The sequence below is a fragment of the Argiope bruennichi genome, chromosome X2, assembly GCF_947563725.1.
Source record: "Argiope bruennichi chromosome X2, qqArgBrue1.1, whole genome shotgun sequence".
NCBI lineage: Eukaryota > Metazoa > Arthropoda > Arachnida > Araneae > Araneidae > Argiope > Argiope bruennichi.
This window is the reverse complement of record NC_079163.1, coordinates 51,336,159-51,352,122: the sequence shown is the minus strand read 5'-3', so window position 1 is coordinate 51,352,122 and position 15,964 is coordinate 51,336,159. Positions and strand designations below refer to the sequence as shown.

The 15,964-nt window shown below is 29.2% G+C and overlaps 1 protein-coding gene across 1 annotated transcript in view; it reads right to left on the bottom strand.

Annotated features, from left to right (window-relative positions):
* LOC129960877 (uncharacterized) overlaps nucleotides 1–11,059 on the bottom strand; it is a 116,954-nt gene extending 105,895 nt beyond the window's left edge. The window contains exon 1 of the mRNA XM_056074587.1: nucleotides 10,671–11,059. The gene's annotated coding sequence lies outside the window, so the exon portion shown is untranslated. The remainder of the gene's footprint in view (nucleotides 1–10,670) is intronic.
* Nucleotides 11,060–15,964: the final 4,905 nt, after the last annotated feature.

Sequence of the window (15,964 nt, the reverse complement as noted above, 5' to 3'; positions counted from 1 at the left end):
TTTATAGCCTCAGCTGTTTATCTCGTAACTATTAAAGTTTTTAATTTGTTACGCTCAATTCACATGGAGTTAAAATTTATGTGACCGTTAAACGCTACTTTATCTTTTCATAAACTATATTTCAAGTAGTTATATCAGATCAGAAATAAAATGCTAATTCATTCTTGCCATATTTTGTATTGTGAGAAGAAGAAAATATTATCTTTAAGCAGTTTCATAATGTTTTTGGTTTAGTTTTTGATATTTCTTAACATCTGAAGTACAACGCTAAAAGGATCTGAAATCCATTTTAACTTACCAATTTAAGTTTCCTTTCCATTTCCATAATAAAGCCATCTAAAAGTTTTTAGTTATGAAGAATTATATATTTCTCATTTATTCACAATGCTGATAAAAAAAATCATCTAGTTAACTTTTTCGATTACTTTCAATTCCCCCTCAGGTTTTCATAATGAAATGAATTGCAGTTGTGCAATGAATAGAGTCAATTCACTTGGTGTCACAATTACTTTACAAATGTAACTTGCATGTTATTTAACATTGAACTTCAAGTTATTTTACTCTAAATAATGATATCAAATCCTTTTTCCTCCTGAATGATGAACAATAAATTCAAAAATAAAATTGGTTTGGCACTTTTGACTTTCATTGAGTGACATGACTGATATGTTTCTTTTCAAACATAATATGTATGCATCATTAATACATCATAATAGCCACCTTTGGCAACATGTTTGTTCCCCAGAATGCTGATTTTTCTGTCTATTAACTATTAATACGAAATACATTCATTAAAATTTCACCTTATTATTTGATGAGACTGAAACACACATATTAAATGGAATCAGTCTTCAACAACTTACTGCTCGGGCAAATCAAAATGTATATATGTTCCCATTAAAGTATATAACTCAATTATTTCACATAATTTTTAGTTATTTCATGAAATATATTAAATGAAATCATAGAGCTGATATATAAATGGAGGAAGCTAGTCGCTTGTTTCTAGTTCAAACAAGTGTACGCAACATGAGCCATGTGCCTTGGGAGAAATCTGGCCTTTTTTGGAGCCATATCGCAAATCTTAGCATACTCAAAAACTGCCGCGCAACATTTTGCTTCCCGGCATTGCGTCCGATCGGTTTTCATTTCCGGTAAACATTTCCTAAACTAATATATATATATATATATATATATATATATATATATATATATATATATATATATTCATTCTTTGAAAACTAAGCAAACTGGTTTCGAAAATAATGTTTTCTTTTTTACATTAGTAGCCGAGTTTGTTGATTTAAATTATGTTTAGTTTTTTTACTTTGTTTTTGTGCCTTAATTAAAAGTGATTATTTTCCCTCTTTAAGTAAACATTTGATTTCTTTTCCTTACCTAAAAACATCTTAGCATTTTACATTACATGTTCAAATACTTTATATCATTATCACAAACAGATAAAAAAAAACTTTTATAAAAAAAGATTATAAAAGTGACATAAGTCTTTTTTTTTCAAGATACTGTGCATATGCATATATCAATATTATCCATGTTATTGGAAATTATAGAATCTTAAACTATATATTATAGACGTCTTTTACAATTTTATTTATTATTGCAGTTATTTTTTAAAGTTTAAAACTGGTAGGAAACCTTTTCTAAAAACATTTATCTGTTGATTCTTTGTATAAAAAGAAATACCCGTAAAAACTATTTTAGTATCCCAGTTTAAAAAAAAAATAGAAGAGTTGAGCAGAGATTACTTAATTATTTTCGAAAAGAGATAAAATCCTTAATTATCCTAATTCTAAATATTTATTCTGAAGAATGTTCATTTTAGTAATTTTAGTGAATGGAGTCGTACAACAAATTTTTTTAAAAAGAAATTCAATTAATCTTTTGTTAATCTAACTCGGTCAAAGCTACTTTATTGTAATTTATTATTTGTATGAAGATGCAAATCTAATTTTAGGCAGTTATTTTTATAAAAATTAAAATTAGTTAACAATTGTACATATATTCTTGTAAATTTATAAACATCTGGGTGAGTAAAATATTTAAATCAATTTCTTTAAAAATAAAAATTCACAATTCTTGCCCAATAGATTTTTATTAAAACAATTTCTGATGAAAAGAATTAAAAGATTTTCTATTCTTTATTCTATTTTCTTTACAGAATGAAAATTTTAGAAAAAATAGCTTAGGGCATAGATGAGAAATAAAATTTGTATCAAATAGCAAGATCTTGACTCTTATTTTGTCAAGGTTTTACATTCATTGGGAAATGGTATATAATTCTAAATTATGATATAAACATTAGACAAAAAACATATATTACGCTTTTTTTTTTTTGATAAAGCATCGTTAAGGAAAATTGTGCTATAAGGTAAACATGCCATAAAAAATTGTTTTGCAAAATTTAGATTGGATTTAATATCGTTGACGATATAATACAATTATAATATTTATGGTAAAAAATGAACAACATATTGGAAATAATAAGGAACTTTATTTGCACTAAAATAAATACACAATTATTAATCGGTCAATAATATTTATGTAAACACTTGTATTGGCGAGAAAAAATCACGCCAAGCTTGCAGCTAAGCACTTGCAACACATTCGAGATTAAAATAAAACAAGTAGCAAAATATGATGCAGTTACATCAGTTTAAATGAAACTTAATAACAAGTTAAATAAATTTAATACAATAACTAAATCAAAGGTTACGAAAGGTTACTAAACCGAGGTTACGAAATTTCAAATTGACTTAAAATGGATATAAACAGAATATGTTTATTGTACATACCTATGAAATGATACAGGACTATCCTTAGAAGCTTTTTCTTTGTATCCAATTGCATAGCAATAGTTAACCATGGCATAAATAAGCTTTAAAATCCAACAGTTAAAAGCGAGTTAAATCTGCCATTGAAATATAATGGGGAACGGAGAATGCGGTTACAGTGAACACAAATTCTGTCCCCAGGTCACGTGATTTTATCTTGTCCTATACCAAAGTAGGGTTGCACTCCCTCTATCAGTATCTCAGTTCTATGAATGAAATAATGGATTTTATGTTTTAATAATGCAAATCATATCGATTATTTGTCTAGCGACAGTTTAGCCTAGTTCCGCGATGGTTTAAAACTTTCTGGTTGACTCCAGGATCTTGATTTCGTTTACATTTCTTACTGAATGGAGAATTCGGTAACACGGCAATAGCTTTTTCGAACATTTCTTATAATACAATAATATGCACTAATAATTCTGATAATACTTACTAATTTCTAATAATAATTTCGCACGATGTTTTGTTCACATTTGTCTGTTGTCATTCGACAATAAATAATAAAATCGATTTCTGTGCTACGTACGTTAGCGTATTATATATACAGATGTATATGTAGGTTTACTGGTATTACGTTTAGGCATGAATTTGCAATATATAAACTAAATTTAATGTATCTGACATGTGTTTAATACGTAATATGAACCGTAGTATTTTTTTATTGTATTACTTATTAACTTTATTAAAGACAAATAAATCCCTAATCGTCATATTCATAATTTGATGCAAGTGGAAACTTGAAGAATCTTTTATCTTTAAGCAGTACTCAACATGCAATGATCACAATATTAGAAACACCCTGCATCGCAGTACTAATCATGTATAGCGGCTTCTTCTTCTAATGACAGCAGATAAGGCATGGCTTCAGCTTCTAGACATGGGTTCTAGACTAGTGAAACTGTTGAAGAGAAATATTAGACAAACTAACAAAATGGTATCCTCTGTCAGATTGGATGATGGTGTTTCGGAGTACTGGGCATATTTTCCTATTTCATCCTCCAAATGCGCCACACAAGATCCGATTGTCAGAGTGATGGGTAGGAACTTTGAACTGTCAAACCAAACGTTTTTCACTTATCAAAAGTTTATTGTCAATGCTTTCATAGCTTATAATTTTCTTTTTCAAAATCGATATCAAAGGTATCTTTGACTATAAAATCCAATTCACTGCCTTCTGTAGAACACGGATACTGTTTTCGATTATCCTTAGTTGTATCGAATTGTTATTTGTTGCGTTCTAATTTTTCAGTTCTAGCTCACAATGCACATCTTTCAACTGGCACCTCTTTCGTTTAGAAACAATTTCCACACACTATTCCGCTTTTCGCTCTAAGCTTTTAGATTTTGTAGACTTTCTTTAACCCGTTCAGGATTATGATCACGTATACGTGATCACTTGACCTTCCCTTCACGGCCCATGATATCCTACATGAGACGAACCTTTTCCACTCCAGGAGCCCACGATCGTGAAATTGTGATTTCAAATGGAACGTTTTATTTAAATTTTTAAATGGCACTAGATGGCGGTTGAAGTTCGTTATAATTTTGAAGTATATCTCACAAAGTGTTGGCCTTCAATACACGCTTTCGGTTTTGAGCTCTCTCTCTCTCTCTCTTTTTTTTTTTTTTTTTTTTTTTCATTTTTTGTTTGGTCCGGGGTATTTAAGCATGTAAGCATTTCCACGTGTTCGGCACTTTCGAGAGGATTGGCCATTTAAGGGGCCATGATTTATTTTGCTCTGGGTCTTTGTTTATACTTTGATTCAGTGGAGAAAGGATGAAATGCTTATTCCATTCTTTCCCTACTCAATCCCACTTTCCCATCCATCCTTTCCTGGGGGAAAGGTTGGATGGTTTATGTAGGAGGAATAAATTTGTCGTTAGCAGTTTCGGGATCACTACATAGTATTTTGTATGTTTTTGATGAGTTCTATTTTGCCTCCCCATTACAAAAAGAGTGAACCACTTAACAGTTGAACTGTATGGTAATTGACCTTCATATGCGGGAAGGCATTGCTTTATGTTCTACGTTTCTAGATTTGATAGATTTATTGGTATAAATAGGCGGCTCTCTAAAAGTGCACGTGTGATTTAAAGAGGCTCGGGCATTTTTGTGGATTGCTTTGATTTTTTTTCGTTAGGAGAATATGGGAAAGTGCGTTCAGATGACTATTGCTGGGTTAAGAGTGAAATATTATAAAATTTTTATATTTATAACTTTGTTTTCGTGGGTATAGTTAAAAGTTGAGTGTTTTGCTTATTTCATTCATTTCTATTAATGTTATAGTCTTTATATTGATACATATTAAGTAGTTGCATATTACAAATGTTACTTATAAAATTGAAATCATTATATTAAAATGAAGATTTTATATGAATTTTTTCGTAAAATTAGCTTTAATTGCGAAAACTGCGCGGGCCCGTGGTCAGTAAGGTCCAGTAAGGACGATTCGTTCTCCATGCGCACTGGTCCTGAAGGGGTTAAAGACTCATGTCATTGTTGTGTCATAAAAGCCAATAACGTTAACAATTTCAGGGATAGCTGCTACCGGCTCTTCAGATTTCTGCGATCATGCCATGTTAAAGATCAATCACATAGCTTGGATTCCTCATGAAGAGGCGGGTTTTACTGGAGATAAACCCTGAATTCGAATTCTAATGTCAGCGTATGTGCTGCAGGAACAAATTTGAGTAAAAAGTGCTCCTTTTATTTTGAACATTCAGAAATAACACCTTCAAAATGGGAATATTTCTTAGACAGAATAGAACAAGTTAATAGGCCTAAATGGGAATTAGAGTATGAAAAAAAATAAGGTGAATATATGAAAAGTGTAGAAAATTTTCTTATCACAAAAAATGTTTTTTTTTTTTTTAAACTATCTAAAAACTATTTTATTAAGATCGATAAAGATACCTAGAGGGGAATTTTACATTTTATTTTCTATTCGAGTTTTATGCCTCAGTTTTTATTCATGTTATTTTCTTTTGGAGGAGAAAGAAAACTTTGAACGCTTTATGACCTGTATTTTCTAATACCGTTTATATTCTAGATTTCTTCTGAACAGTATTATTTAAATTGAAACCAAGAAAAAACATATTATAGATTATGTACTAGAATTCAGAAATGGCATGGTGGGAAAGCACAAAACAGATGTTGAAAGTTATGGCTTGTAATCAGTGGCTATGCTCGTGGACAACATTATTCAGAACTTGTAGATCGATGCGCGTATTAGCAACGAGCTACTCGTTGCTGGCGAATTAATAACTGGAGATATTCACTCCCTTCAAAACATAAAAAGAAGATGAGGCATAAGGGCATATTTTCGAGCTTTCACTGTTTTTACTGAAATAATAAAAAAATTCAAGAATAATTACTGACGATAAAACGATACTGACTTAAACGGCTTACAATTTTCAGCTATTATGTCAGTTTTATGTATAATATTTAGTTAATATCTAAAATAACAAGTATTTCACTGTTATTCGAAATTTTAGCTTGCTATCAAGTGTCTAATTCATATATTACCCCTGAAGCATTTCTATAATATCAAATAAAAATGTAACTCAATTGAAATTATCTTTTGATGAGAAACGTGTACTCAGTTTAATTTATTTTCCCTTTATTACATTTTTTTTGGCAATTGTACTTTCTGAGATATTTCATTTGGTTACAAATTGCAATTCTATCTCATGAGATATATTACACAAAATATTCTGTCGCAAGTAATAAATAGAAAGTAAGTGAAACTGATAGGCACACTAATACTAATGTATCAATAAAATTTTCAACAGTGAATAATGTATAATAAATGATATTTTACATTTCGACCTTGGAAGTTACAATTCAAAATTATCTATCCAACTAAAATCTCTTCGAATTCCGACAGGCACTGTAAAAGGCTCTATAACTTTCAGTTTCCAAAAATATCTGACAAATAAAGTGAAAAAAGAAAACCAAAATAAACTTTACATAAAAGTAATCTCATAATATACATAATTAAAGCTAAAATGTATTATACTTAATATGTAAACGTAACTTTCACTATACATCATAAAAATTGAATGATTCATTTTCTAAATTACGACTGAATGAAACTGGAATGACATCAAATGAATCATCTTGCATTTCTCAATCTGTTAATAATTTTATCTAATACTCGTGCATGAGAATTTTTATTGCATGAATGGAAATAATGATGAAATGTTTATTTAAATCTAGGGTGCGTAATAAATACAGAAAGATTCATTACATTTAGGTAATACCTTTTAGGATTTCTTCATTTTAACTGTAGAGACTCAATGAAATGACTCAGAACACAGGTGTCAAGCAAAAAATCTTAATTTTGCATTCTATTAGAATTTGTTGTATAAGAATAAAATGCCTTCTCAGGTATCTGTTGATCATAGCTTGCCATTGCTTTCAAAATAAATGAGTTGTTATCATGACGCAGTAAATTTAAAGACCACGTCAAAGCATAATGTCAACTAGGAAATAAATTCAAGAGCACCAAGTCCACTGGGAGCTATCAGACCGCCCAACGGTGTCAAATAACACGTTGCTTCACTGAGCTTTGGAGTGAAAAACCGATAAACACTGGCATCGAATTTCAGACTGGTACCTGGAAGATACCACGTATTACCCATAAATCGAGAATGCTGATCAGAATTGTCTCAAATGTTGAATCTTCCGAAGAAATCTCGATTGAGAGAAGTCTGCTTTTTTCATTTTTCTCTCTGATTTTGCTATGCTATGAAAAACAAATAATTTAAAGAGTACTACAAAAAAAGAGCAATGAAGAACTTTTATGTAGCAGTGATGCAGCAAGGGGTCACGAAAGAGGTAGCAAAGTCTAGAATACTTGCCCACAAAAAGAAAAATAATTTTAAGAATATGTAAGTAGACAAGAAGTTAAAAATTGTGATGCTACCAGCATCATTTATCCTTGCGGCACCATTATTTTTCTTATTCTAAATTTCCGATTGCTATGTGTGAAAATGATCCACTCCTTTCAGATTTTAGCTCATCCCGTCAATAATGTTTTTGCATTTGTCACCAGCAATTATTAATTTACTTTTCTCGTGAAAAAAATTGGGTTTTTTGACATTAAATCTCGATTCACCTGTATATGATGCAAAAGAGTCCATGACTTCATTCTTCAGATTATTATGTAATTTCAAAGTGCCATGATGGTTAGTCCGAGATGGATTTCGAAATTTTGAGTTGTATTTACATATAGGGAACGCCTGCTGAGGCAATACTCATCAACAAGAATATGAGAAAAATTCATATACGCATATTGCATATAATTAAAGCTGCCTGATGATAATTAAAGCTGCCAATAAAGTGATATGGATATGCAATATCCATATCACTTTATTGGCAGCTTTAATTATCATCAGGCCGTCATTCACTACTGATATCAATAGAAGAAACTCTCGCATGCTGAAACCATGCCTATGTCAAATTACATACTAAATACTACGGAACTCACATTTTCAAAATTCTATTCACTCTACATGAGAATGATTTTAATGCTCGTAAGTTTAACGAATGCTGTTTTAGTAAGTTCCTGTCCAATGGGGTAAATTTGGATATTTTATCTCTTGGTATTGTGCGGATTGATGGATTATTTGCCATAAAACCTATTATTTAAAACACACATACAAAGGAAGTTAAAATCGTGGAATAATCAAAATTGTGCAAGGAAGTAAACATTATTTTTTATACTATTGTAAAGTATGTTTCTACTATATACTATTGACTGAAATTTATGAAATGAGAATAAAAATAATAGGTTATTTGCATGTTATTCAAATATACATTCCACTGCTTTTTTATATTTTTGCTTGCTCAGAAGATTTTAAATTACATATGTTTCTTTAAGAAATAATGTTACATTACAATTTCAATTTTAATATTTACAACTGGAGAATCTTATATCAGAGAGTTGTGTAACAGTGATAAACCTAATTAAGATTATTTCAAACTCTTATTTTGCAAAATTCCAGTTTTTCAGTATGGAGGCAGTTTTCTTCTAATTGAACGATATACTAATGAAAATTATGTACTAGTAAATAAAAACAATATAAACAATATTCACTCGTTGACTTATCTCGATAAAACTAACCTTATATTCTTATTTTTTTCTTTTTCTAATGATCAAGAATTGAATCGCTGAATTTTATCCATGTTAATTAACACTTTATTTCTTAAGAATTGATAAGTCATAAATAACATTTTATTAAAAAAACAGACTTTAAATAAAACTTCCACCTCATTCCATGGTTATGAAATTTTCCAGTTTATAATAATAATAATTATTATTATTTATGAAGGACTGCAACTCCATTTAAAAGCTTCAATTTTATGTATACCGTGAGGTAATGCATTCGGAATATCTATGCCCCTTAAAAAAGCAATTTTTTTTCAACATTTCTTGATTAAAAAAGTATGTTTTCTCTATGACCGTCCTGCACTTAACGAAAACAATACGAAATTTTAAAGAATGTTAAGTTATAAAAAAAGAAATAAAAAACAGAAAATTCGCATAAAAAATTCAAAAGCATTGAAATTCAATCGAATGTGATCATAAAGAAACCTTTGTGACTAAGAAAGACGCTTATTAACTCTCAAAAACTTTTCTAAAAATTCATTAAGACGCAAGAGAAAGGAAAAATTATTGCTTTTTGTGGTCAAATATTGTTAGTAAGATAATTGTAATATATTTGAAATATCCTATTTCCTTATTAAGTGTTCTCGAATTAATTATTACAAGAATTTATATATTAAATTAGATCTCCAGATGCTTAAAAGTATGTTACAAAAATAACTATAAAAAATCAATTATAAATTGAAATTTCCATCAAATTTCATTTTAATCAATCAAATTTTAGTGAAATTAATAAATTCTTTTGCTATAGAAAAGCCCTTCCAAGAATGACAAACGACATAACCTAAACAGGCCTTAACCCTTTACATTCTTAAATACAAGTTACATAATTACACATGTGTAAGAATTCATTTTGGTGTTTAGGAAGTTAAAATACCTATTTATGGATTTGCATAAAAAAAATAATAAATGTTAAGGGCTTTTTTTTTTTTTTGCTATTATATGGCTTTTATAATAAACTCTATTCATCACGCAGAAAGATGAATTAGACTCGACACATCAATAACAAGAATTAATATGACTTTGATATAGGATTTTTAACAGAAAATTTTCAATGTTCTCGAAATCGGATTGATTGATTGGAGTTTTTCCAGCCTTGATTTGCCTTGAACTTTAATGAAGTAGCTTTATACACGTCTACTACTAGATCAACTACCACTTGATCGTTTGTCATCTGCCAACATATCTATCAAGTATAATCCATCGGAAATAGAAAAAAAACTGTGATTCATAATAGATGGATATTCTTTAATGTGATGCGTAATATATTTGTTTTAAAAAAATATGAAAATGACCCTTTTTTACAAAGCCACACCATAAACAACTAATTCATAAGACACATTCCATTTTCTCTAAAAAAAATACATAAGAAAAATAAGAATCATCAATAGTGTTTTGCCTTGAAGTATCAAACTAACTAAATCATTTCTAATTTTTTAATATGGTAGATCAAGAAGTGAAATGAAAATAATCTTAGATATAACATTAAAGATTTATTTGATAAATCTATAGCCAGAGAAGAACCACTTTAAAAATCATTATTTAAAATATATAATTTCAATAAAATGATATAATTATAAGGTCAGAATATAATTTTCTTTTACCCTTTTGATGTATACAGTTTTAAAAAGTGAAATAAACTCACCATTATTTTACTTTGCGTCCTAAAAGTTAGGCGCCCATGGCATTGGGCATCCTTTACCCTCACCGTAGCTTCAACGACACTATAGTTTATTAATGTCGCAAATGAGAAAAATTATTTGTACTTTTCTGGATCAGAATAAGAATGATAATTCTTTTTCTTCAAATTCCAGGTTCTATGATGTTACAAATATTAATTATCAGTTGAGATCAGAACATTTGGAAGTATTATAAAATATATTCTTGGAGATTGAATAGGTCTCCTCATTTCTGTCAATATTTATTCAGGCTAGTGATGCAACTTGTAACCAATATGTCCAGTAACGATGGCTACAACTTTCTGTGAGATCGCTTAACATGACGCTATAGACACTGTTCACATCACTGAGTAGCATCAATCATCTTTACCATCACTCACAGTAGCAGCTGACAGAAGGAAGAAGGGAAAAAAGTGGCTACGCAGAGGCAGTGCGGTTATGGTAAGATCGAAATCTTTCCACACAGAAAAGAAAAGGTCTGATTGCAGTAACCCCGCTCGGGATATGACGACGGATTAGGTTGCAAATGAGAAAGTTGCTGTTGGTGACTTACACATCTTCCGGTCGTTTTGCTGCGATTTTTTAAATATTTTTTTAACTGCGTTTATCAGCTATGTCTTAATGCCATCCAATTATAATTTTAAAATCGTGAGATCTTCCTATTTAGCCTACGCAACACATTTGTAGTTAAATTATAAAGGAAGTTTATTTAATTCACACCTTTTATACAAAGTATTTTTTTAATTTTTAACCTTTTATACAAAGTATTTTTTAATAAAATGAATGCATAAATTCACTTAAAAAAATTTCTATATATCTACTAATTATTTAACCTTTAATGGGCCTTTGAATTTCGTTCGAAAGTTTTTTAACTATTAAACTGATATTTTATGTTCCTTATTTAGTTTATTATTTAGTTTCTTTGCATTATGTTTTATCACTTATCACAAATATACTACATCAGGGATTCAAGAAAAAAAATTTCGCAACTTCTTTTCAGGTGCAAGAAAATTGCTCAACCCTATTTATGCTCGATGTATTTTTTTACAATCCCATATGGGGTTATAGTTAAAAAAGTAAAATGAATAAACGAAGCAATAATTTTCGGTTTAAAAAAACCTTCAGCGAAATTTTTTACACTAAAAATTAAATTAGCTACATTTATTTCTGAATTTTTTGTGAAATTTTTTACACCAAAGTATCTTATCAAATTAGTTTAGCTTACTTATATTTAAAAGTTCAGTAAAATCTCTAGCTGAAAATATTTCCGATACTTCAAAACTTAATTAAGTGGTGTTATTTGCAATTGTATATCTCAGTTTAAGAAGTCTGAATGCAGTTTTCGAATTCCACGATGTTTTGAATTAGGCCGTCACTATCCATTACTTATCTTTTCATAATATATGATCCCTCTTATACCAGAGGCTTGAATGTGCAATTTTTAAAAATTTGAATGTGCTAATTTCATTTATTGGTATAACTGTTTTCTCAATTACTTGGAAACTGTTCTCTTAATTATGTTGTAAATGTCTGTATAACTGTTGTTTACTATGTTTTAAATTTCACATTTGTCTAACGTGCATGACAAGAACAAAGCATTTCACAAAGATATACAGTTTCACGTTTCTTGCAAAACTGAGATTGCAAAACAAGTGATACAATCAGATGATTAACTGAAAAGGTGAAAATTTACATATTCATATTTCTGGCATTAGAGAGAGGATAAATTCCATAAGTATATCGGGAATATACCGATACCTCAGGAGTATACAGATATAAAAGTCTAGTTTAGATAGCATTCTAGATAATCAGATATTCTCTTTCCCAAGTTTTAGAAAGAAACCGAATCAATATAGAGAAAAAAATTATTTCACTAAGCAACTTAAGAGTTGACGAATTGCTTTTCTTTTCTATGATTATCAGTAGGAAAAGACCTTTTTTAATGTACCCTGTTTGCTTTTGGAGTTGAAAATGCCTTCAGTCCCAATGTCTTTCTATTTCCCATTCACACTTTAGTTGAAAACGCTTTAAGTGTCATCAGGGAATAATCATCAGCCTTGTGACTCTTTGATTTATTATTACGTAAGGATACATTTAGTTCGTTATGTGAGACGTTTCGTTTATGCATATTTTAAGATAAATAAAATGAAATTTTATTTTAAAATATAATGAAACATTTTTTGATTACTTGAATTTATATTATTTAAATACTTTTTCCATTATATAATTATTTAACAAATATATTTAATGCCCAGTATTCTTAAAATTCCTGCAATAGGTATATATCTCAACAAAGAAAAAATCATTTATTGAAGTTCGAACGTTGACCCTTTCGTTCCTAATGGATATATACGGCCTGGAGATCAAACTTCATTCTTTATTGGGTAAATAAGTCCTACTTTTACATGAGTTATCGGAGGAAGAATCATTTTTACATGGGATTTAAAATTTTAGGGGTAAATTATCTTTTCCAGAAAGCTGGGCAAATGATTCATTTTTTATTAATCATCTCATATATTCCCTCCTACAGATGAACTAAAGGATTCATACGAAGGTACTACAACTTCTTAAAATTGAAGATAATTTATTTTTTTTGCAACATTAACATAAACAAAAAATGACACTTAAATTAATTTAAAAATTCATAAAACATAAACAGACAAAATTCCCAATAAAATGCCTATAGAGAAAAAGTTTGAAATAGGAACGTTCTTGTTCGCTATGAATCATTTATTACGGAGAAAAACCTGTTTAGAGGGAAAAAAATCGAAATTCTAACAAAGATCCTTCTAAAATTCTTGCTGGTAAAATTTTTATATGTTTGAAATATCGAACATTTATTTGTGTAATTCATTCCCCATTAATGGGTGATAGTTCATAGAATTTCAGTGGAATTATCCCTTAACCTTCATACTTGTACGTCATAAATTATATCTTTTCAAACTTATAAGCTAAAATTAAATCATTTTAAAACATTATAATTTAACATAAAAATTTTAAATGAACCATAAAATTTTACTAATTTTATGTATTCTTAATTGAATCATTTGGATGAAACTTCCTTAAAAAAATTGTGCCATCTAATTAGATAGGACAGAAAATAAAACAGTTAATCGACATCTTAACCATTGATGGCTATTGACAAAACTTCGTTCCTGCACTTTTGCCAAGAAGCGAATTGCTATTTATATTCAACGTTATACAATGTAATTCAAAGCTGTAATTCGTTAATTTAAATATTTCTTTAATAAAGTAAGAAATTGCTTGAGAAAATTGAGACTTTATTTTTACATTGTCCATGCAAGATGTTGAATTATTACAGAATTCCAAAAATGTTATCATATTTTTTACTTGTCCCTTGCACAAACTATACAAATTTTATATTGTAGAATTCAACTGTGTAATGAACTATTAAGTTCAATTATTTTCAGTAGATTTCACTACTTTGCAAATAGTCATGCCACTCTTAAGGAGATAGTACATGAATTTAAAATTCCTTTGCAAATGCATCTCTACTTACATTTAAAAATATTTATTATTCATAAATAGAAAATTTAATCCATGTTTTAAGCAATCTATGAAATTTAAGTATTCCATAAGATATATAGACAATGTTAAAATATATGCTTTATTTTGTTGTTTCACATTCATTTAATAAACATTGGCAAAGGTTTGTGAAGCTTTCTTGCGGATCCAAGATTTATATGGAGAAACAATTAAGTGCAATTCCAAGACCCATCCTTTGATTAGTTCAGAATATTGCTAGAAATTTTGTCACTATAGAAAAGCATTCTTCAAAACAACAACAACAACACATTTTTCATATTTCGTATAGTACTGTTAAGATATTACTTTTATTTCGGTGTGAATATCCATGAATTATATTGAAGATGAATGATGAACAGTATTACATAAATTCCTGCCACTAGCGACTTTGCTTTTATTTTTTATTTATTTATTTTATTCCAAAAAATAAACTTGGATCCTCATCGTTGATTCAGAAATTTTTTCCAGCTCCCAAATAAATATGCATTTAAATTGGAAAATCAGATACTTAAACGAAATATTACTTGTTGGGAAAAAAAGATTTATTTAATATAATTCTATGATATAATACAAGGACATAATCAAAATTCTATTCTTAATTATTTTTTTTACAAATGATAATGATATCAAAAATTGGATGAAAAATATCGAGCCATATATAGAAAGATTCATAGCTTAAAAACTGTTGGTGCAGAGTGTCTGAATAAAGCACATTGCCAGAAAACTTACACTGTTTAGGTATAGTTTGATTGTATATCCATTGTTTATTCCTGCTGAATTTTTTAAATCATACGAAGTGGATTCCATCTGCTCTTTTATTTTCATAACATATGTAAAGCAAGAAAAATTGATTATAATCGATGTATAAATCATTATACCATGCGATTAGAATATTGAACCTTGGCTTGAAATGTGTAATTTGTGTAAGGTCTTATCAGTTATATAAGCATCTGGCCTTAAAAAAAAGAGAGAAAGAGAGATTTTCTGTTTTCTCCCTACCGTTCTACAGTGGAAATTTATTATGCATGAAAGTGGCATCGACTGCAAAATACTCTTTTATCTGTAAAGCTTTCCGGAGAATGTTTTGTTCATATCTTCCCTCTCCCCACTGAATGGCGGCGCCTTTGAAGATGGGAAAGGACGAAGTTGCTACCATTCCTAGTTGACACCAGAAATAAAAGAAATCACGTTTTCGGCTTATTTCTATAAACGGAAAAGAAAACATCAGGGGGAGAAAAAACATAAACGAAAAAAAAATATATTCAACTTCTGAAAGGTTATTTCGCACTCTTTTGGATAATTCAATATACATCAATAAAGCATAAAACATTTACTGCTAAAGTACATTGATGAAATTATTCTGATTCTCCAACATGCAAGATTCTCCCTATTTTTATCAATTTAGTCACTTAAATTTCCGTTAATCATTGCAAATAAATACACAGTATACCTCCAAAGCATCTCTCTGTCTTTAAGTATTTGAAATCACAGTTTTTGTACATTACATTATACTCTTTCCATTATTTTTAATGTTTTGTACCCTTTTCAATGAATTTCGATATTTTAATCAATCATTATTATTAATATCAAGAAGCTTTTTGTGTTACATAAATTTAATACATGAAAGGTAAGCCCATTTTTAAACATGAACGGGGATTACATGTTCACATTCCTTTCGAAACCAACACAGTTTTAAACAAGTCACGAAAATATG